This window comes from Strongylocentrotus purpuratus, unplaced genomic scaffold, assembly GCF_000002235.5.
Source record: "Strongylocentrotus purpuratus isolate Spur 01 unplaced genomic scaffold, Spur_5.0 spur5_scaffold_21, whole genome shotgun sequence".
Classification (NCBI taxonomy): Eukaryota; Metazoa; Echinodermata; class Echinoidea; order Camarodonta; family Strongylocentrotidae; genus Strongylocentrotus; species Strongylocentrotus purpuratus.
Genome location: NW_022145607.1, coordinates 7,153,643 through 7,179,444, shown reverse-complemented (window position 1 = coordinate 7,179,444; position 25,802 = coordinate 7,153,643). Strand labels below are relative to the sequence as shown.

General features: G+C 35.9%; 1 long non-coding RNA gene across 1 annotated transcript; it reads left to right on the top strand.

Annotated features, from left to right (window-relative positions):
• Positions 1-23,400: 23,400 nt before the first annotated feature.
• LOC105447030 lies at positions 23,401-25,757 on the top strand. The gene is made up of 3 exons (XR_004065971.1): positions 23,401-23,465; positions 24,926-24,999; positions 25,452-25,757. It is a non-coding gene; the product is annotated as an uncharacterized LOC105447030 (long non-coding RNA).
• Positions 25,758-25,802: the final 45 nt, after the last annotated feature.

Below are 25,802 nucleotides of genomic sequence, written 5' to 3'. Positions count from 1 at the left end.
CAATTAGTTCTGGAATATGGGTTTACATCGATTCAGAACTCTAAACAAAACCGAAGGCGTGTAGAAATGATCATAATATCTGTTAACAAAGATGTTAAAGACCTTTTTCTGGGTTGAAAGATAATTTACATTTTAGATAACACGATGTATAAAAAGAAATCCGAAGTTAGATCTCAGAATGTTAGATGAGGAAACTGACATTTAACGCAAGCAAAATTTAAATTTAATGTAATGATATGTACAGGTATACGATTTTTATAATTATGTAAAGGGCACATATAAAAAAAATGTTTCTCTCTTTAACATGTGTAACATAATTCGCAGTTCGTTATCGCCATCGATCTATCTGACCCGTATACGAAATTGACGGTCATAATCGGATATATATAAGGACTATATAAAATAACTTTGATATTATTTAGCTGGGATAATGTTCATACATGTCCTTATGCCAAAGGCCAAAAAAATCAAGTTCTTTCGTTTAGTATCAACTATATACTCTGTAAAAGTGTCAATGATACATCTGTTTTTATCCAAAAATGAATGTGTTTTATTTCGTCTAATGTGTGCTCTACTGTACCTTCACGTGGGCATGGTGGAAATAACCACTTTAGTATTTTGATAATATGTAAAAGTATTCCCTATATAATATTATGTTAACATATTATTTTTTTCACGTTTGTTTTATTTTTATAAGAATCGTTAAAATGTAACAGTCATAATATGTCTTGGGGCGTTGACAGGCTTGAATGTATTGCTTTAGCACTGCTGTTTATAGTTCATAATGTGAATTTTAGTCATTTGTGAAGGTTCATTATTCATGCTCATTTCAAACACATCAACAGCTGTCGTCCCCCTCTTCAACACTTCTTTCATTCCCCTCATGTTCCACTCTAGATCCCATCTTTTTCTCTCTATGTTCCTCATGCTTCGCTTTTCTATTCCTCTCAACCTGTCTTTATATGTTTAATTTTATAAATATGTTGACGAATTAACGATTGTAGAAAGCCGAAAAGTAACATCTAAGTCTTAACTACAAAATGCAATCACTGATCTATACCAATGGTCCGCTAAAAATAATATGACATTGAATCCGTCCAAAAATTTCTCTATGATTAAAATATTTATGAAAAATTGTGTCGAACAAAATTCATTTAGGACGTCAGTACTACAGATATGACGCAGCATTGGAAACGTGCAATCTACGTTCATTAGAAGCAAGACGTGAGCAGTTATGTATAGACTTTGCCAATGCTCTTGCCAAACACCCACAATTTAAAGAATGTTTACCTCTTAAGCCCCCATCACATCAAACTAGTTCTCACTACGTTTTGGAACCGTCCCAGAAAATCGTAAAACGGCTCGTGGTCGGAGTAGAATTTGTAAATAATGTCTAAAACATGACCCTAGTTCGTTCATAAACAGTCCCCAATACGTACATCCCGTCTGTACCCCACCCACAGTCGGTTCATATAAAGTTCTGATCGGGTAAATTTGCCATTTCCAGGCAGTTCAAGTCAGTCCGTAGTCAGTTTATACCCGTTATTAACTAGTTCGAACTCGTTCCCAATACATCCAAACCCATTCTAACAAGTTCAGAGACAGTTCAGCTTGTCCTCATCTCGTTCCTGTTGCATTCGAACGCGCTCCTAAAGCGTGTGGAATCACGTCCTGGCTCAAGAGTCATAAAACCCCAGCACGTTCTTGCCTTTCCTTATTCCCGTTCAACTTCAACGATTCAAGCTGTGCAAATCAAGCCATATAAGTGAAGCCCCCATCACACCAAACTAGTTTTCACTACGTTCTGTAAAATGTTGAGAAACGTGCTCACACTGTGTGCGAACAGAGTGAACGTAGAAGCAACTGTTTACGATCTGTTAAAGAACTTTATGGACGGGCTGGGACTGGCCTGGACGGGAATGGTGCTCTAAAACTTTGAGCTTGTTCAAAATTGTCCCCGTCCTGCAATTAGACGGACTGACAACGTACTTAAACGAGATGGACGAACTACGAACGGAATTGCCGAACTTCGGTCCTACTAGGAACGTGTTGCGAACTAGTTATAATGGTTTGGACGTATTTGGGAACGAGGTACAACTAGTTAAGAACTGGTTTAAATTGATTACGGACGGGCTTGGACTGCTTGGGAATAGCAAATTTACCCGATCTGAACTTGATATAAACTGACATTGGACGGGGTATAGACGGGATGGACATATTGAGGACTGTTTATAAACGATCTAGGATCGTATTATAGATAATGTTTACACATTCTACCCCGCCCATTACCCGTTTTTTAAGGACGGTTCCGGAACGTAGAGAGAACTAGTTTGATGTGATGGGGCCTTAGCTGCTGCTAATTGATTCTCGACCACATCACGTTGTAACACGTTCCTTGTAGGATCGAAGTACGACAATTCCGTTCATAGTACGGCAATTATTCCGTTTGTAGTACGTCCTCCTCGTTTTAAGTACGTTGTCACTCCGTCTTATTTCAGGACGGGGGGGGGGGGGATTTGAACAGGCTCAAAATTCTAGAGACTCTCCCGCACTAGCCAGTCGGATTCCGTCTATGAAATCCTTAAACAGATCGTAAACAATCAATACTTCGTCCAACTCCGTTCGAGCACAGTTTGAGTCCGTTTGGCAACATTTTCCAGAACATAGTGAGAACTAGTTTGGTGTGTTGGGGGCTTTAGACAACAAAGCACTTATTCTTTAAGATCTCAATCAACGCTTTAACAATACCAATGTAAAACAAAACACTTCCAGTACAGCTCTCTTTCTTACTTTATCAATCTTCTTAATAAAACGTAATAGCAATGTAAGTTGTATTTTTAGAATTTCACAGTCCATGATTGCACTTTGTGAATGACTTTGGATAGTTTCTATCTCAATTATCTGCATTTCTGGATTTTTCCTGTCATCTCTTCTCATCTGTAATGATAAGGACCCCTTTGTCTATCTCTTTCCCCTTTTTTTCCCTTTCTCTCTCTCTCTGTCTCTCTCTTTCGTCCCCCTTCCTCTTGCCCCTTCTCTCTCTCTCTCTCCTTCTCTCTCTCTTTCTTTCTCACTTTCTCTCTTTCTCTCTCTTTCTCATTACTCCAACCCTCCCTCTCCCACACTTCTCCCTTTCTTTTTCTTTTTAAACAACAATTTGAATTTGATCAATGAATTTTCATTAAATGTCCATATGTTTGATTTTTGATTTATGTCATATTTTGTGTTATTGCTATTTGAATTTCAATTGTATCGTATCTTTGTGAAATGGATTCAGCCATTGGCTGCGATGATCTTTTTAATAAACCATTTCTATCTTCTATCTTATCACCTCCGATTAGCTCACATTTGTCTCTCATTCAATAAACTTGCCTCACTCTACACGAGAGGCTGGAATTGGAAACGAATCGTTTTAATCTTATTGTAGTTATATTGAATTTTGTAATATGAGAATATTACAAGATATTGAACCTGATCTGATTAAAAGTACTGGACGTAGAATATATAATTTATTTTAAAAATCACTTCGATAGAAGCATCACGTCTTAAATGAGAAAGATGAAAAATGTTTACTCAGGCAAAAGAATGATGACAATGAGTATTCTTCTGACACTAAATGTGGCCTCGTGATATTTTTCTTTTTTTCATTTCTGCAGTGCCCTTTTAGGTCAAACATTATATTCTTTACTTTTTTGAGAAGGGAATAAAAACTTGATTGTTTAATCTTGCATTATTTTCACAGTATCATTTTAACGATTAAATAAAAAATATCTTTTTCTTTCTTGTTCATAACACAAGGGGCCCCAACACACTTAACTGCTAATTTTAGTTTAAAAAGATGAAGTTTCTATTGCAAAATTATCAGGTACATAAGATTAAATTTTGTGCTGTAAATAAATTAATAAAAAGCCTGCGTAAACATCGCGTATATCTTTTCTCCACATATTTTAATCAACCTATATAAGGTTACCTATAAATTAAATGTCATTTTTACCTGTTAAAGGTACTATGTCCCATTTGCAGGGTAAAAAAGGTTACATCCCGAAGGCATTTGAAAGACAATAGTTATTCAGAACTTCCCTCAAGCCAAAACGGTTTGAAAATGGCTTTTTGTGGGGAAACAACCCACTAGTTGTCAAATCGACATAATTGATTGCAATCACCTAAGTAATACTCCGATTTACACACCCTTGTACCGAATTGTCATACGTTTTGTGCTGCACAAAGATTCAATCAGTTAAGTTTTTTGACATCACAAGTAGTGGGTCATTGATGTAGATTGTAGGCAAATGCCAAACAGTTCATTTTATATATTATTACCAAGACAAAAACATGTCAGTCAGGCACTCAATAGTGTCTGGCAGTGAAGTCTAGAAGGTAAACGAATTTCCTTGCATCATTTGAATACTAGCACTGATAACGTTTTAATTTCACAGATAGGACATATATGACATATTCATCATTCCTGCTAAGTTCTACAAAATTTGATGTTAGCTACAAAAGGGTCATAGTATCTTTGAGGAAAGTTTTACAGTCAAAGAATACATCAAAATAATTTAGTTTTGTTTAATTCGTTTTAGGGATATTGTGTTGTTGATGTTTTTTAATATATATATTTTTAATAATTTGGCTCAGGGTAAAGACAAAGAAGGTATAGGTAGTCCATTACACATTGCGCCATTGACAGACAACTAAAAACCGTTAAAGATTGTTACATGTATTCAAGATAAAGTAGAGTTTTGCTCATGAGATTACATTGTAAAAAAAAGTGTCAGAAAGCACCTGAGAAATGTTGATAGATGTGATATATACTGGGGGTTAGAAATAATCGCAAAGATCAAAGAATTGACTCAGTTTTGCAAGTTGGATTCAATGCATATAAAAAGGTGTATATCGGACTCAAAATTCATGTTGTGTCAAAATGTCAAACAGCTGAACTTATTTGTTATCATAATTCGAATAAGACGGCATTTGAAGAGATTTATCTCTCTTCCGGGGGACATTTATTCCATGATGTCCCCATCCCTAAAGGAAATGACTTTAAAAGAATGAGAAAGCTCACAAGTTATTTGTTTCATCTTTACCAGAACTCAAAATAATTTGTGATTGTTTCAACACCCCGAAGATGATCTTAACGATCTCTGATAAATAAATAAAGACAAGTTCACGTCAATTAATACAAAAAGCGTTTTATTGGCAATCATTAATCTGTGGGAATTGCGGTGGTGAGTGACCCGAATCCCATTCTAGTAAATCTACTTTCACAAACTTGTATGAACTTGATTTGGTTTCGAGGTACGTCTGCAACAATAACTAATGCCAATACCGGAAACAAGGAGAATATATCATTTGTCGGATGATCAGGGGTCAAAACCCAGTTAAAGTGAAGGGCTGAGAGACCGAGTAAGGTTTGCAGTCAACATCAAATTCTGTAGAACTTTGCAGGAATTATTAACATGTCACGGGAAATGTAAACGTAAGCAGTGTCCTAATGTTCAAATTGTGCAAGGAAACCTGTTTACCTTCTAGACTTTACTGTCAGACGCTATTGAGTGACTGCCTGACTTCTTTATTTCTTTGGTAATAACAAGTACGTAAACTGAGCTGTAAAGGGGGTACATGAGCATTTGTCTACATCAATAACCTAGTTCTTGTAATGGCCAAAATTAAACTGATTAATTCTTTGCGCAGCTTTAGTGATTGCAATCACTACAGTAGATTCGCCAACTAATTGTCGTTTTTTTCACACTAAGAGACATTTTCAAGCCCTTCCGTTTAAAAGGAAGTTCTCAATTAGTAATATCTTTCAAATGCCGACGGAATTTAACCGTATTATTTTTTGGTCTGCGATTGGGACAAAGTATACTTTTAAGTAAAATTCAAATGTTCAAAAGACCTTCATTTACAGTTTTTTCCAAACGTTTTTCTTTTCCATCATGAACCGTCAGAAAAGTAAATATTCTACGACAAGGCTAAATATATTCGGCCTTCAGTCTCGCGGACTGGAGGTCAACGGAGGTGTCACCAAGAGATCCATCAATATTTTTGACTATGCCACGTTCAAGTAATTTTCGTATAAATTAAAACAGATTATTTCAACACCACATCGATAATATGTTGTGATCCTTTGATTCAATAAGTCTACATGTAGAAAGAGGGAGATGATAAAAGGGCAAATTGAACGAGAACAGGTCGAGATGGACAAACTAGCCCATTTCCTTTTGCAACTACACTTGACCTGTAACACAGATGGCGGCCATTTTGGATTTGACCAATATGACCAGTATGACAGCCCCAAGGATAATTCAAATCGACGAAAGGACATTATAATCAGCTTCTCTAACACCTAAAACCCCATAAATGTATTAACTTTTATCATACTAACCCTTTTCCTTTGGAACTACTATTGACCTGTAACTATCAGTTGGCGGCCAGTTTGGATTTGACCAATATGACCAGTATGACAGCCCCAAAGAGACCCCAAACCGATGAAAGAACATTATAATCAGATTTGCTGACCCCGAAAACCCCATCAATTAAAAAAAAGCTATCATACTAGACCATTTCCTTTCGTAACTACACTTGACATGTATCTCAGATTCAATTCAATTCAGTTCAATAATGGTTTATTATGTAATTTCAAAATACATGCATCATAATTGTCATTTTACATGAAAAGCAGCAGATGGCGGCCATTTTGTTGAATTTGACCAATATAACCAGAATGACAGACCCAAGGAGACCTCAAATTTATCTTGTTGATTGGTGTGAAATAAACGACATGAGGCCCAATCCAACGAAGTGCAAAACCATGCTGATCTCATTCTTGCGTAATGCACTGCCTGCCCCCCCCCCCCCCCATTTGGAGATCAATGGTAATCAGCTTGAAGTGGTATTTTATATGAAATTACTTGGTATAACAATCCAAGATAATCTTAAATGGGATCTACACATCAAAACCATCGTCAAAAACGCATCACGCAAACTAGTGTACTGAGTAAACTTAAAAGGAACGGTGTCAACACTCAGGACTTGGTATTGATATACGTGATGTACATTCGTCCGTGTCTTGAATTTGGTGTACCTGTTTGGTCATCTAGTTTAACTGTCGTCCAAGTAAACAGCATTGAGCGGCAGCAGAGGAGAGCATTGGGTATCATCACTGGTACATTTCCTGACACAATGTCTTATGCTCAGCTTCTGCAGTCGCTGAGTGTTGTCAGACTGTCTGAACGACGCTCTGTTCTTTGCGAAAAGTTTGCTAAATCCCTGCTGATCTCAGACCGCCACCGCCATCTCTTACCTGAAACTAGACAAACTATCTCACAACGCACTCTCTACACGTCTCTCCAGCTCAATACCCCCAAAATGAGAACAGAGCGTTACAGGCAGTCTCCCATTCCCCACTTCACACGAATCCTGAATTCAAATCTATAGATATTTTTACTCAATATTATGACCATATGAGACCAAGATGTAATTTATTAATTTCTTGTCATGCCAATTAATCAGAATAAATCATATTTCATAGTACCTGTATAATGATAGGACTATACTCTGTAAGTAAACATAAATTGTATATTTTTTATTATCATATCTCTCGGAAAATCATCTACCGGTATATCGAAATATATTTCTAAAAGAAATGTCAACTAGGTTTAAAAAAAAGACTACTTATTATTTTGAAAGTGTATTACAAAATTGCATACATTTAGAAAAGGGTAACAACATATTTTACTATTTGAACGTTATAACTGCATAATTAGAACATGTATTATTTCAAGATTGTTTGAAATTAGTTGTTTAGTTCATTAGAATCAGTAATGAATATAAAAAAGATTGCTAAAAGTATTGATTTCTTTATTCTTGTATGTATTTATAATTTGTAAACTGAATTGTATGAGTCTCCGGACTTTTTATTCAGTATATTTTTATTTACAATAAAACCAGGATTGAATTGAATTGAAAAAAAAATAATAATGAAAGAACATTATAATCAAATTCTCTGACCCCAAACCCCATAAATATGTTAACTATTATCATACTAGCCCTTTTCCTTTTGAAACTATGCTTGACCTTCAACGTTTACAGATGGCGGCTATTTTGAATTTGCCCAATATGGCGGTCCCAGAGGGCGCCTTTCTTGGAGTCCGGCAGAAATCATAATAGTTTGGTATAAGCTACCTCTGGGCCGCATTCGGTGCTTTTAGAAGAATCTGCACCAAAATATCCCTAACTGCTCCCACTATTAACGGTTTATGATTTATTATCATTTAATGAGGGGCGTTTTATTTACTTATAAACACGCCATCATGTCATTCTGCAAAACCGAGAAAATCAGAGTGTTTTTTATTATACATAACTATAGGTTGCCGACATTACATGCATTGGGTACTCATCTTTTTATTGTTAACGACTGTATTTGTTTCAAACAAAGTAAACAGAATATCACAGTAAATTTCATGATGCATTGGCTTCAAGGCGTTGTGCAACGAGTCACGGCGCCAAGACGAACATAAAATATGTGCCTTCAAATTTGGCAAATTATTTTATCACACTATAATATCCCTAACCTTTTTTGTTGGTGTACTTCTTATTTAAAGGCCCACTGCACTACTTGTAGCTACTTGCGTCCTCTATATAACAAACAATGCCTAATCGGTGACCATTGGTCCCCCATGATCCTCTTTTTCTTATGTTAACTGAGAGCTGAGTTGATTAGATAACCGCCTGTCCAGTGACCTTGCAGGGAAGTCTAATCCCTCCTGTAAACTACGGCAGATAAGCTTTAAGTTTATGTTTATATATTCACGAGATATAGCATCAAATTCTGACCGATCTATAGGTAAATACATATACATATAGTAGTACATCTCATTTCTTTGTATGATTTGCATGTGATGTTTAAAGCTGTTTTTTAATTGTTTACCTGTTTATTTGGACCATTATTAATCTTCTATATTCGAAGAAAGCAGATTGTAAATATATTCACGCCTCCCCCTGAATGTGCTTCGTTTCCGTGTCTTTATATGGACTAACAAGTCTGTCGACATGTACAGAAGAAGAAGAAGATTCGGGTAACTTTGTCTCAGATTCTGAAACAAAATCCTGGATTTAGCTCATGCTGCAATAATAATAATAAAAATACGTCTTGTTTATCCAGGGTAGCCTCATCAGTATTCATACTGTTGTCCCTGATCGTTGGATTCAGGCAATGATAACTATTCACATTCAGGTCATTCAGGAACCCCATGACTTTTACAAGCCGTTCGCCTGTCTGATTATCAAGATATTTATGATTAGAAATCGAAATCAAATTTTGCGTTTCATTAACGGTTTTCATAACATCATAGTCCATTTGGGAAAACGATTATGGTATAACCGGTCACTCAAAGATTTTTACTTTTTTTGAGGCACTTCATGATCATTATTAAGCATAATGTTTTTTAGGGTTTCATTATTACACTATATCACAGACAATGATAACAAGTAGGGCCGTGCATCTCAGATTTAACATTGTTAAACGATGCCTTTAAAGTGATTTGTTTCCGATGGAAACTCCTATCATTTGATAAATTCGTTTTAAATCTCAAAGTGGGCAAAGAGAAATGAAATAGAGAGGAACTAAACTGGCAATAAAAACGCTACTTATTCCATAATGTTTAGTGTTGAGATGATTTTTGTTTTATTACTTGAGGTGAAAGATATGATAAATTTACGTACCTGTTTTTGCAAACAATCGGAGATCATGACGGATTCATCAATTGCTTTTTTATTATACGTGTTATGATACATACACCCACTTTGCAAATATTGTTTGCACGTCATATTCCTATTTATCATCTTGCATACTTATACTTTGGCAGTTTTAGTTCAAATAATATTTGATGGTGCTTGTCTATTGGCACTCAGTGACAGGAACTAATTGAATAGTAATAAATCTCACACTGAACTGTAATTGTACAATTTGTCATATCTTTATTTGCTCATTTTACCATCCTCGTAAAGGCATAAAAAAAACACAGGGCAAACAACACCTGCACGCGATTCACCCGTTTTTTAATTTGTAAATACTTATTCTTTTATTTCGGGAGTGAAGTTAAAATAATATTTCGTATGTTTGTACCGTTTTGAATGTAATGATGGGGGCGGAGAAAACAACTAGACGTGAACACAGGGAATTTCTCTACAGCGATAGTTATTCTTGTTTGTCACAGTTGTAATTGGGGTTAAACTTTTTTCTAGTGCTCATTTTTATAAATCTAAAAAGTGTACAAACAAATGCTCCGCAAAAATCACTTGCAATCTATTCCTATATTATCATTTTATATACCTTTACTTCTACTCATGCTTTGACAATGAAGTTTTAAAATAATGATGAATTGCTGTTATCTATAAGCACGAGGTAATGCCAGCGAATTCAAGATTTGTTGAAAATGCCTTAAATTCACCAAACACTGAATACTATTTAAAAGTGACAGAACAATATAGGTGTGTAATAGTTTTGTCACATTGACTACTAAAGCCACTATGGTCTCGTAAAGTTAATATAACTCCACGATGTGTATCATATTTGTGTGCTTGAGACTTCTTTGGACACGTTAAATCAGGAGGATTTATGTCCCCTCGACAAGCTTTATTTGTATTTATAATTATGTCCATCTTACTCCGCATATCTAACTTCTATGATAATTCAAAATTAAGATTTTCTAATTTTATATTAATATGGAGGTCTTATTAGTTTAAATATTTTAATTTATGATATCACTCGCATGACATTTAATCCGATGATCGATATAACAATTATTATCATGTCAATGACATAACTCTAGTGTCATGGTGGACAATACTAGCATGTACAGACTAAAAAGCAAATATATTATAGATAATATGTATAGGCCATATTCTTCCGATGCAGTTTGAGCTTTGTTTCGATATTCTATTTTGCGTATATCAGGCCAGAGAAATCTGTTTCCGCTTCGCAAACCCTCCTCTCTTCTGGATATTCCCAAACTTTAGTTATTTGATCTCCTAGATATCAATAGTTGTGCAAACAACTAAATATTTTCCCATTCCATTTGTGTGCATTACTACATGTACATTTGTTAGATTTCTTGCATTTCCAACTAAATATTCTAGTCTCAGCAATTATAATTATTTGACTTCATAGAGCCGAAAAGGTAAAGCTTTAATTCAAGAAAGCTTGAAAGAAACGGGCGTGAGTAAATGGCAATTTGCTCTGGAGATGGCGCCATTGTACCTTAATTGCAACAATAACATTGAGGAATTATTACATACCACTGCGCTCTATCATGCTGGAAGTAGGCGGATTTCGAGGGCAAAACTAGCGTCAAATAGTTAAAGGATTAATAATCAGGTGGGCTGTATCTAATACAGACCACCTTATATTTTTGTTAAAATTGCCTTTATTTATTATTCTTTATTATTTATTTTTCTTATTTTGAACCACTTTTTTGTTAACAATATAACTTTGAAATGGTTCAACAAAATATCTTGAAATTTGGCACACATATGTATAGGCATATGAACAAAGCAAGGTAAGGTTTTTAACCTTGACCTTGACTGATGACGTCATTTGGGCGCCATTTTGTGAAATTTTCTGAAAATAAACTCTTGATCATATCTTTATAACCAAAGGTTATTTCTCATTCATATTTATCAAGATCAAGGTCAATATCAGTCCGGTCAATTTCAGGTTAAAAAACGCGCGCATGCGCGTACGTCCGCGCGTCAGTGCGCGCGCAAAATTTCAAAATGCTCAAAATCGTCTCAAATTTATTTTGCATACGTTTCAGGTTATTTTAAGCATTTTATAAAAAATCGCGCGTACAAGCATGCGCGCGCGTTTTCGCGCGTAACACCATTACAAAACATAGAGTCGCCATTTTTTTTTTCTTTCATGATATTTCTCATATTTTTTCAAGGAAATTGATACCATGTTTATCTCTTTATGACCATTATTAACAAGATGAGCGTAAATTCAAGATAAATGTCAGTGCGCGCGAGCTCTTTTAATACATAGCATATATGGGCAAAAACATGCTTATACAAAATCCATTATAGCCCTTTGGAATGCACCGGGATCCTCAATTTTTTTCATATTTAGATAGAGTATGAGTCGGAAATATGATTCCATGTCTCATTTGGCCATTAAGTGTATCGTGACATCATCACAATGGCCTTGGAACTCAAAATACGAATTTGCATATTATGACGTCAGCATATTTATGTAAAATTGATTGTATCTCTGTAAATATTGATCAATTTTCTTCAAAATTTCGATATGTTGTAGCTAAGACCATTCTCTACAAGCGCAGTAATAACCATTTTTCATTTTGATTACGTCATCATAGTAAAAATTTTGATTAAAGGCCTCATGTCAAAAACTTCATAATTTGCGTGTTATGCCTATAGAAGGTGAATTTAGTTCACGTTATGAATCTACATGATATTGTTTTTTAAGAATTTGTAAGCAGTATGTCGCTTATTTTTGCTCTATTTTGTCTCAAATTTTAGTTGACCAGCCCACCTATACTTGTTCCAAACAAGTATTAGATGTCTAGTTAATAATTACTTTTGTACGGATTTACTAGAAGAGAAAGACAATACCAATATGTACTTTTGATAATGAATTGTTACGTTGATTAATTGTGCATGATAACTAGAAGGAAATTCATGATTACGTTGCCTTGGAAAATATTATGTTTTAATAGTTCTAAAATTACTGAATATGGTACAGCTACAAACGATGATAAAATTATTTAGCCTGTGTAGTAAACAGTTTCCAGGTATACCTGAAATACGATTTAAATGTCGTCCGCCATGCTATTTTCATGTTTTTCAGCTGAGGAAGAATATTTTTGAGGGATATTGTATACTTGCCCAGATTCTGGTCGATTAAATTACAATCTCCACCAACGCAACGCGATCACCTCCTACTTGCTGCAAGCCGAAGAGGGCGTGTTTTCCTAATTTATACCAGAGACATTGATTTAATAGGAGTGGTTGGCCGACCGGTTCTAGATGGGCTCAATATTGGCGAGATAAGAACAAATAAATATGTCAGATTTATTCCATAATATCGAAATAATGTATAATAAGTACAAATTTGGCAGTCACATTATTGGCCGTTCACGTGTGTGCTGTTTTGCTTTATTAAAATGTCAATTGATGTCATTATCAAAGGACATAATTTAGTGAAAATTATGAAATAGTCTCTGCTCTTTTCATGCCACTTCTAAATGATTAATCATAAAGCACAGAGAAAAAGATTTTAACTGAACCCCATAACGAAGCTTATTTTAAGCACGACTGTTCTTAACATAATGACTGTAAGGTATTCAGTATCATTTTTCCAATTATGCCAGATGTTTGTTAAAAAACCACCAGGAAATGTATTTCTTCAGTCTTTCTTGTTATCTTTCATTACAGACGATATGACCTCTCGGACCAAATCCAAGAACAAGGCTGCCCCATCACCAATCGTTGCCAAAACTATGAAAGAAAAACTGAAATACAAATATGACGTTTATAGCTATGCAGTCAACAAGTTTAATCGATTAAAGCATAATGTATTTGACATACCATTATTACAATTTAACAGAAATAAACCACTACCGCACGTGCAGTAGTTAAAGCCCATGATCAGAGATTCCCCGGTCGCGCAGGCCTGGCCATACTTGTTTACAACTAGACTATACGTGTTTACAACTAGACTTTACTTGTTTACAACAATACAATTGTGTAAACACGTACATTTCCTGCGTTCTGATTGGTTAAATCTATACTTCAATTTGATGGCTGTATAGTTGTATAGTCGTATAGTTATGGCACTTCGGCCCGCACGCTGGAAACTATACATGCGTTCGATGGATGCATAGCCGTATAATTGCAGGCGCGTACGCAGGGGGGGGGGGGGGGGGGGGGGGGGGGGGGGGGGGGGGGGGGGGGGGTGTGTGTTTTGGAGGAACACACCCCTCCATTTGGTTTAAAAAATAAAAACAATTGGTATAGGGTGACCCAAAAAAGCTGACCTTAATCCCCCCCCCCCCTAAAAAAAAAAAAAAAATCGATCGGCCAATTTTTCAAATTTTGAGACCTTCTTCCCAAAAAAATTGTCCTCTTGCACCCCCTCCCCCCTCCCCCTCCCCCCCCCCCCCCCCCGCTTATTCAGCGGCCGGCTGAGTTGTTTTCGGCGTGATCTTCAAATTGTACGCGCCTGTATAGTTGTACAGTTTATATTGGTTGTACATCCATCGAATGGATGTATAGTTGTATAGCTCTCATGAATATGGCACGTTCCGCCCGCCATAGGCAGTATATCGGCAGGTACGAATCCCGGCCCCCCTACCCCATTCCGGGGTCGGAATGACCCCATGCGTGTTACTAAAATGTCCGGTAAAGGGGTACTTTTCGTGCGATAAAGTCCGGCCCGAGAATTGTAAAAAAAGGGGTGTATTAACTTTTCACCCGGAGATTTGGACTCCTGGACTCTTTGGACTCCTGAGAAATTATTTCGAATTTAGGGGGTACATTGAGCATTTTTCATGATTTAGGGGGGTCTCCAAGGCAGGAAAAGCCCGCAAAAAGCCCGCGGAAGGGGGGTTCGGAAATGTTTGCAGTCCTCAGATAGGGGGTGCTTTCAAAAACAGGGAACGAGCATATGCGTTCCCTAAATAACACTGAGTGGGGGGGGGGGGGGGGTACGAACACAAAATATTCGCTGCCCCCGGCGTCAGTAGCACTCGCGATCGTTGATATCGTCCCTTCAGCCCAGTCGGAATGTTTTCCAGACTGTGCTTTTTCGTTGTTATTGAAGTTAAAGCATCATTGATACCTCTAGATTTTCTTTTCTTCTGGCAACTTCTGTTATTTGAAATGTGTTTATATGATAAAGAAATCATGTTCTGATTACGTAATGTGGTGTTGTCATGATTGGCCATTTCACAAAGGTGACGCAGGCTCTACTGACATTGCCTCAGATTAAGCCTCACCAATTTTCAGGAGGGTTTTAAGTAATACAGACCTCCTTATATTTTCGTTAAAATTGCCTCTATTATTTTTTATTTTTAACATAGAATCGTCATTTTCTTTCTGTCATGATATTCCACATTTCGTTTACAAACAATTTGATACCATGTTTATGTTTTTATGACTATTAATAACAGAATGAGCGTCCGTTCAAAATGTCCGTGCGCGCGACATGTAATGTAATGCTCATGTAATCCATAGCATATATGGGCAAAAACATGCTTATACAAAATCCATTATAGCTTTTTGGGATGCACCTGTTCCCCGGCCAATTTCTTTTTCATATTTTGATATGATATGAAACGTAGATATGATTGCATGTCTCATTTGGCCATTAAAAATATTCTGACATCATCATAATGGCCTTCGAACTCAAATACGAATTTGCATGTTATGACACATATTTATGGAAAATCATTTGTATCTCTGTAAATCTTGATCGAATTTCTTCAAAAAATATGTTGTAGCTAAGAAAATTCTCTACAAGTTTAGTTTTCATAATTTTTCATTTTGAGAACGGCATCATAGTAAATATTTCGATTAAAGGCTACACGTCAGAAACTTCTTAATTTGCATGTTATGCCTCAGGAAGGTGAATTATGTTCACATCCATGAATCTAAATGACATTGTTTTTAGCAGTATCTCGCTTACTTTTGCTCTATTTTCTCTCAAATTTTAATTGGAACAGCCCACCTATACCCGTTCTAACAAGTATTACATGTCTAGTTTTAAATCTTTGCAATCGTGTTAAAAACATACGAATAAATGTTTTACAAAGGAATAACTATTACGGCGAACAAAAGACTTTAAAAAAATGTCGACGAAAATTGTTCACGCAAACATTTATGTACTCATTTATTAACAAAGAGTTAGACATAATTTTAAGAATGAGATGAAATACGAAGAAAATATCTTTATCAAAAAATGTGCATTAGTAAGAATATGATATATTTTTTATTTGAGAATTTTTTTTTAGCATATTAATCGACTCTTATATGTTTATTCAAGTTCAAACAAAATTCAAAAAAACAGACTAATATTTCTTTCTTCAAACAAATAAGAACCTGTACAATAACTATCAAAACACAAAATGCCTCTTTATATGAAAGAAGATAAAATCAAAATTAAGATAAAAAGGCGAATGTAGGTGGAATAAAATATAACAGCCAAAAAGCCAATTCAATTGTAAAAACAGCGCAACACGAACGTCATATTTTCCGATTAATAAATCAATACGAACAAAACCGTATATTGTAAATAAATTATTCGTATTATCTACAAAAGCTCTGTTTATTGGAATAAATTTATTCCTGCAAACCATTTGTTTATCATCAAAGCATGCATTTGTTATATTGAAAGAAACGAAAAGAGTTGAAAGCAAAACGAAATAATTTCATCTAACTGTACAAGTTGTAATGTAGCTCATGACAGCTGACTCAACTGCTTATATGCATGCACTGCATTGTGAAAATATATCCTATCATCTTATATACACTGATAAATTTATAGCTATATGACATAAACGATTAGGGGAAGATTGAAAAAATAATTTATGATACAAAGATTTAGAGTTTTGTAGTTGGTGATGTTGTCGTGTAGTTTGTTTGTTGTTTGTATTTCAAAAAATATTTGCTTTTGATAAGAGTCCGTGCTCTTTTAGCCGAGTTTCTCTTCACTGCAACATTAAACAGATGTGGGAATATATTACATTTTAGTGAACTACTCGAAGGAGCTAAAACAAGTTAGTATTCACGCGTAGGCCTAAGTTGTTTTCCTTTATACGTAAGGGGGAGGGGGAAAAGGTGCCCCCTCTTTTGCATAGATATATGGTCTTGTGAAAGGGGTAGAAAAGATTTGTCCTCCCCCTTGCTTGACGAAAAATATCATATGCCAATCGAGATTACAATGTCATGGAGAAGGAATGTTCTACAGTCCCACTATACACTGCTGATAATTATGTAGGCTATCATATATATGTACATGATTAGGCTATAATGGAGTCTAGCGACCAAGTGGGAATTTCCGGTTTGAGGTGGTGAAACTTGTTTTCTTCTTATGGAGCAAGTACAGAAAGATCGCTCTTTGTGTTAGGGTTAAGAGAACACATTGGCTTCCCTTTGATACATGGAAATATATGCTTCCTTAGTTTCGTCATTGCTATTGTAGACTGTGTTTTATACAGTATTAAGAAACACTAAGTCTATTAAGGGATCGTTTAACAATGTTAAATCTGAGATACACGGCCCTACGTGTTATTAGTGTCTCTGATATGGTGTAATATTGAAGCCCTAACAAATTGCGCTTCAAAATGAACAAGAAGTGCCTCAAAAAAGTAAAAATCTTCGAGTGACCGGTTTTACCATACTCGTTTTCCCCAATAGACTGTAGTGTTATGAAAACCGTTTGGCAAACGGTTTTGAAAATTTTTGTAATTCCGATCATAAATATCTTGATAATCAGACAGGCGATCGGCTTGTAAAAGTCATGGGGTTCCTGACTGGCCTAAAGGTTTATAATTATCATTGCATCATGAGCTAAAGCCAGGAATTTTTTTCTTCAGAATCTGAAACAAAGTTACCGGATCCCTTTAATGTACTTTGGAGTGTTCCATTTTTGATTTTGTTAATTAAAACAAATGAGCAAAGAGAAACCTTATCATACATTATTGTATTCGCATTTAATAGTTTCGTGTATTTTTCTTCTTTGTGAGGGGATCGAGGGGAGATTCAACTTTCCCCACTTAAATAATTGGCGTGCGTGTGTCTCCTTAGCACCCCCGGGCCCCGGGCCCCGGGCCCCCAGGAATGACCTGCCAACGTAATTGAACAAACAGAGTCATTGTACGTGTTTAAAGTTAACGGAAGTTGAAACGTCATTTTCTTTTACGATTATGCAAAACAGGCAGAAAAAAACTGAAATATTAATACCATCATGTTTTTCTCAGCGCTTACGTGGTCGAATATTTTCTATTCATTTATTTAATTTGCAATTTGATACCAACAATTGACGTCATTTTCAGCCTTTCGCTTAGTGGTTAAATATTGCTGTTGTAAAACATGTATACAATCTGTACAGCGCAATCTGCACAGCAACTTACCCCAAATAACTTAAACGTTTCGGTATGACTAACTGCGCTTGCCATTTCGCATGGGTATACTGAATTATTTGATTATTCGATTAATAATGTCATCATAATTATGTTCTCTATAAGTTTTCATGGTGAGCGATTGTTAGGTGACAACTTGTGGTACCCTTTAATAATGAAAAGGCTTTTGATATACATCCTTTCATCAGAAAAAGCCGCGTTTGTGCATTTAAAAGAGTTGCAGAATAAAAAATATAGGGAATAGAAAGAAAGGAAAGAGATGATGACGGATTTTTCTTTTTAAATTAAACACTCACTTGAAGCTTTGTTTTGTTTAGTTTTTTTTTGTCGGTGTTTTTACACAAAAATATAAGGTGAAATGAAGGGACAAAAGAAAAGGAACGAAGGAGTGGACGAGACCGAGAAGGTTGTATGCAGATCATAAAAGTCAAATAGTTAAGAGAATAGTTCGAATAAAACACCAAATTCCTTCGCATGATGCAAAAGTAGATACCAATAAGGGAGAAAGAAATAATATGTCCTTGACAACCGAAGAAAGGCCTTAACAATCGAAGCAAAACCAAAACAATTGATAGCTCGGGTGAAGCTAGTTGAGAGCTAAGAACCTGTTATTTACGATTCCATTTCAGAATCTCCACAACCATCAATGATTGCGCCTCCTTTTTTAAAGATTGTCAGATTGAAGGTTGAAATTGTGAAATAAATACGATGTTATCCTAAACACATTTCAGATTTACAGTAGGCTTGCGAGTGCACCATGAGAGAGAGAGAGAGAGAGGGAGGATCGATAATCTCTCGATAATCTTTCTTGAGGGTGTGTAGTCCTGAAAAGGACTGTTGTACCCGCAAGCCTACTGTATATCTACATCACCATGCAAGCCGATACTTACAAGCAGAGAGATTGTTCAAAAAGGTTTCATAATATACACATGAATTCATGGTCTACACCAAATATTTCGGAACAACATATTCAGTGACTTCCATGCATTGGTTTGCCCAACAGTATACAATTATGATACATATATAATTTGATTAGGCCCTTGCTAATTAACGACATACATCAAACTACGGGCACTTTATAACGGCAAACCTAAGTAATCATTTGCACTCACTCTCCCTCATCATCCTATGGCAATGGCGAAAGAGGGAGAGAGAGAGAGAGAGAGAGAGAGAGGGAGGGAGAGGGAATGAAAGATAGAGAGAGAGAGAGAGAGAGAGAGAGGCAAAGAAAGAGAGATAGATAGAGAGAGACAGACATAGAGACAGACGGACAGAAAAACAGGGAGGGGAAGGGGGGATGCCGCATGAAAAAAATGATAGGTCCCACACCCTCCCCATTGCCCCTCCGTTGCTGGAGATCTGAAGTATTGATAGTGATTATTCCACTCATATATAGCAATATTTTGAGGTTGCTTTTCAGAATTTCAATTACGGTCGTTGGTGGCGCCACCTAAATTGTATTTGTGTATTTATTTATTATATATATATTTTTTTTCTTTCATTCTTTCCTATTTTTTTCTTTATTTCTTTATTTTTGTTTGTTTATTCGATTGCGTCAGAATACCTTTGCTTTAAGATTCAACACTACAAAATGAAGAACAGTGATTATGAGACACAGGTGATATCATTAAACAGTGGCTTTCCAATCCCCCCCCCCCCCCACACCAAGTGCATTACTGTGCTATCTTCGCCGTATACGATTACATTTTGCAATGAATATTAACATAAAATGATATATGTTAATTGTAGTATTCATGAAATTTCATCTATTCATTTGTAACTTGTTTCCTTTCTTCTTTTATAGTTACATAGGCCTATAAAATGATGATAACCCAAAATTGTGGATTCCATTTTTGGGTAAATTAATCTGTTTTAAAAGGGCCGATATAGAATCACTTGATACTATTCTTGAAAAAAACATTGGACCACCTCCCATGGTGTCAAGTTTAAACATACTAGTGTGGATCGTTTGGGTTCTGTCGTTTCAATTCAGACCATTTTCTTTTCTTAAAACCTTAACTATATTGCTGTAAAACTGAACATTAAACCTGTTAAATGTTGCGTGATTACCGTCATTTTCTTTAAAAAAAACATTCGGGCAGCCAAATGATATTTGCGATTCCATACCACAGGATAAAATGGGACCAATCAACACGTACTATGAGTAGGGTGACCACACTGCCTGTGCACACAGTCTGCCCCATGCACATACACACACACAACAGCAGTCAGTTGGTAGAAAATTCTCGTAATTTTTTTTTTTTTTTTTTAAACTGAACAATATTTTATTTTTTTATTTCACATATATTTCAAGCATACCTTAGTTTCATTGTTATAGACATGTGGGAAATATGTTAAATTATTAATTAGAATATTGTCTTTTCAGCCATATGTGACATGGCCCGCTGATTGCCCATTGACTGTTATTCTGCCTGGTGAAAATGCACCTCAATGTATAAAACTCCCCTAAAAAATGCAATATTCTCATGTGTTTCACTCATTGAATCAATTTGTTATTTACACTCAAGGTAGCCACAATTGTACTAAGGTCACCAAACTTAGTTTTTCTCTAAAATTCAGTCCCTGTGGAATGTTATGGCCTGTTGAATTGAATAGTTTCTCGGAAAATCGTCATAAATCTTCAAATCTGACATTTAAAAAAAAACAACTATACTGTGATGTAGCTGAAAGTCTGCAAATTCCTATTATTTATTCGATTTTTCTGAATAATTTGTGAAACATATGAGGGAAAAGCTGTAACAGTGATCCAAGTAATTTCCATCGCCATATTTTATTGGCATTGCAAAAACATTTGGAATTTAATGTTAATATTTGGTGTAAATATGATCTATAAATATATGATTTTAAAAAATGCCAACAAAATGAACAGTTTGACTTTCCTATATATATATAATTAGCTGAAATTACCTAATTTGCATATTTGATGAATATTCATAATGTTTTTTCTTAAAAAAAAAAAAAAATCCCATACCTGTCTGATATACATAGGTTTCATTGATGTATCATGTTCGATTTTGATTTGATGAGATATGCGCATATTAATTAGACCGACTTAGTTATTTTAACAACAAAGAGACAAGAAAAGAATACGCGTGTTTAACTTCTCTCATACAGGTCACAGTACACTAATCTCCTTTTCTCGACTGCACTAGTCACAATCACAACCCCGTCCTCATAAAACTGCCATCTCTTTTTCTCCTCATTTATCTTTCTTTTTATCTCTCTCTCTTTCTCTCTCTCCCTCCCCCGGTATCTATTTAAATCTCGAGTGCGAAGACAAATCAGTGTTTTGAAACAATAATATGGTGCACAATTTTGAAATACTGTCTGACGGTATACCTCGTTTATACCTCTGCCGAAGGATTCGTGCACGGTTTTTCACATTTGCCGTAAAATGTAATGATGTAAAACGTGATAGCAAATGAAGCTGCATTCACAACTCCTCGCAACCATGTTTCGTAGGACAAAAGTGGTTTGAACCTAACACATATATAAAAAAAAAAAGGAAGTTATAAACGCAACCTTTCTTTTTGTATCATCCCCTACATGTTCATGTATCTTCCCCGCCCTTTCGTTTTTCTGTCTCTCTCTCTCTGTTTCTGTCTCTCTCTCTCTTCTTCTCTCTCCCTCTCTCTCTATATGTTTCTCTTTTCTCTCTTTCTCCTTTTCTCTCGGTCTTCCTGTCTTTTTTTCTCTCTCTCTCTATCTCTCTTTCTCTCTCTCTCTCCACCAATAAATATATTTACTATGCCTCTCGGTTGTTCATTTTTTTAAATTTATTTCTCGTTTAATATCAAAACAATACATTTTTCACTTTTTGATGTATTTACAGAGTCATAATTGGGCGAAACGTCGTACAATATTCGGAGTTATCATAACTCCCATAATTGCTTAATATGAATCGTAAAAAGGATGTGTACTTAAATATTTAGTTGGCTTTTACATACACTGAAAACGTAAGTTGGTCATTCTTCTGACAAAATTAGTCCAGTGAATCAAAATAATTAGTCTTCTTTTAAATACGGTACTGGACTAGTTTCATGAGATTGTCGACTAATTATGTCATTAAATGGACTAATCATATTTTGACCATATACTAATGCACGACGAGTGATAATCTTTGACTAATTTTAGTAGCGATGATTGACGAATGCACTTCATCATTACGACAACTTTTGACGAATCATCATGCACTCGACTAATTGGATGACTAATTAATTGGTGAAATACTAATTTTACATACCGGTAGTTACCGTATCCGCACAACGGGTTTCCAACTGTATATAGCATGGACTGAATTTAAGGTTGCCGCGCCTTGAATTGATGAGGAATGTGCTGAGCTGAGGTAAGCTGTAAATGTCTTCTTTTTTAAGTTAAATCTACCAGACAAGCCTACATATTTACACTATAATAATTTTTGTAAAGGTTGAATTAGTGTCATTCATGAATATGTGTAATTTTATTTAATTTGCATTCGTGGTCCTGCACTAGAATTCTAACTTAGGTGACGATCGAAATTGAAATGCTCGGTATGGTCGGGGGTCCTAAAGCTACGCGGGTCCGGTCTTGAAGCTCACGCACTGCGGCATACCGGTACGCGCAAAATTGTATGGAGCCCAAACTATCAGCATTCACTTAATACAGGCGCCGTGACTACACAGAAGGTTTTAGTTCAAATTTCAAAATCCCTTTGTTTTACGGCTAAAAGCAGAAGCAAGGTGTCAAAAGGTAGAATTTTATTAATCTATATCATACAATTTTATAATTAATCACGAAAATTTGGAAGAAAACAAATAACTAGAAGTGTTAAATCAAACTTTAAATAGATCTAGGCCTAGATCTAGATCTAGGCCTAGAGTGCGTAACTTTAGCTTTGCCTTTAACACACACAGAGTGCACAATTGTGTGTAATTTGCATTGGGCTCTGTGGAGCAAAAAGTCTAAAAGTCTATGATGATAACTTCATATTAATAATGGTAGGCGTCACAGTTCAAAGGTTGTCTGTCTAACTTATCTAGAGTACAGATTTTAGTTTTAGTTGTTATGTATACTCGTATGTGCAAACGGCATAATGTTAAGGTGGAAAATTAGATCTAGACTTGTTTTGTTTTTTTGTTTCAGCTTCTTGCAGAATTTCAAAGAATTCATGGAGGAGCAGGGGTGGTGGAGCTCCTGGAAAAAGGGCTAGCTAAATATGCCCAAGGCTTATCAGAGAGTGCTTGAAGGGGAGCAAGGTTAGCAAAGGTGAAGTGCACCTGGCAGCAACTTGGAAGGATGAAAACAAAGGCAAGTGCATGTTTAGATAAAACTGTAGATCCATGTACTTGATGTTTTATAACTTGATCCCACTGGACTCAAATTTATACGTTTTCAGGTGCACAACTTTTAGGTGTACTCTTTACATAGTGCTTTTGATTAGTGTTATTTTGACTCGGATGATTTCAATGAAATTCACAACTCTCCTCCAGTTTGTCAAGTCTGTTTTGGGAAACCGTCCTGAAAGTAGCCATATTCTTTCCTGTACTGTTGATAGGTCATGGATCCACTTTGTTCACTGTCTTCCTCTTCTCTGGACCCCTCTGTCCTACCAAGCATTAAGTCCTTTCTAATACCAACTTTGTTCCCCAGTCCTTCACTAATTAATCTTTTGGGTAACCATGCTTGTGTGTAAGGTTACAAAAAAGGGGCGTTTTTGACAACAAATTTCGGAAATTTTGTTGTTTCATGAAATCACCCAAAAAAAGGTTACATTTTCACATAGACAATGATAGAGACATATTAAAAAAACTAGAGTGCGCAGTCCCAATTGACGCATGCGTAAAGGCTCTGTGAATGCATGGAGGATGGTCCGCCATTGTTTTGTCGGGCAACAATTGCATTGCAATGCATGTATACATGGGCAATTCCCACTCTGTCCTGTCTGCCCCATAACAAGTTCATCATGGAATTAAATTGGTTTTTAAAAAAGCAGAAAAATAAAAGACAAATATGAGCGAAGGCTCTGTGAATGCATGGAGGATGGTCCGACATTGTTTTGTCGGGCAGCAATTGCATTGCAATGCATGTATAAATGGGCAATTCCCACTCTGTCCTGTCTGCCCCATAACAAGTTCATCATGGAATTAAATTGGTTTTTAAAAAAGCAGAAAAATAAAAGACAAATATGAGCGAAGGTTTTAAGAAAATTCACCAAAGAATAACAAAGTTATGGATGTTTAAAGCCTTAATTTTGTGACGTCACTTGCGAGCTGCTCTTCCATATAATGGGGAGCAGCTCGCAAGTGACGAGCTGCTCCCCCATTATAAGGAAGAGCGGCTTGCAAGTTATGTCACAATATAAAAACCTTAAACATCTATAACATCCAATTGCCTTATTTTTAAGGAAAATGCTAATTATTTCACATATGCTAGGTCTAAATAGGCCTATCATCAAACATATGTTAATATACATGCCCCTACGAAATTAATATATTCCCTTATCAAGAACCACAAAAAAATAGAAATTTATGGAAATTACGTAAACAGCGAATGGGGGAGCAGCTCGTAAGTAACGTCACAAAATTAGGGCTTTAAATATCCATTTGCCAATCGGTTTTTTTTTCTCAAGTTTGTAGGCTTGTTATTGATCATGCAACCATGTGCTGCCTAATTTGGTCATCACATGCACAGGTGCTTCTTGGAATGAATACCGGACTGATTTACATTAATAATAATAATTCATGTTAAATCAATGTTTCATATTACAGATGGTCTGGAATATGCCGCGGTAAAATTGCCGACCTTGTTGAAAGAAGACCCGAAAGACATGTGGACTTTCAAGGTAAACATCTTCTAGCTAAATTGCAGTGATCATTCACACTATGGGCACTTGTAATCCCAGGGGTTCTTATATTTGACTTGGGTACAGGTTTCCAGCTGAAACTTTTGATTACTACGTGATAGCCAAATTTGAGAAGATCCAAATTTGCAACCCAGACTCCAAGCCAATATTTCATGTAAGAGGCTGTTTGTTCAACCAATTGAACTCTAAAGTGGGATTTATTAGTTAATTTTCGCAACCAATAAATAAACCAACAGAGAGAGAATCATAAAATATTTGCCTGTTTCCAAAAATGCAACCAATATCCAAACCAAATTTTTCAACAAAAAAAAGAGGGGTCATTCATTTATCTGGGTTGAAATTGCTACCTTTCTCAAGATAACTAAAGAAACTTTGACATCATGCACTTTATAATGATTTTTTTTTTGGTCCCCCCCCCCCCCCATTTCCAGGATGATGAGACCCCAAACCCAAACTCTGTGTTCATCAAAATGAACAACAAAGAAGTCTCTGAATCAACTTGCTTTGAAGTTGTAGCCGAGGAGATGTCAATCTGCAATACAGACCAAATTCATACTGCACTTAGCTGCTACATAGCAACATTCTACGTCTTCAATCTGGCCTATATACCACGACTTCAAAAGACGATCTCTTTCATCCAGAATTTCCTCCTTGGCATTAAAGATGGAACCAGCTTGGAGAAACCAGTGCTTACCCTCGCATCTAGATTGGCCAAAAAGTCACAGCATTAAACACATTAGTCATCCAGCTGCCTGACTACATGTTCATCTCTTGGTTGCAGG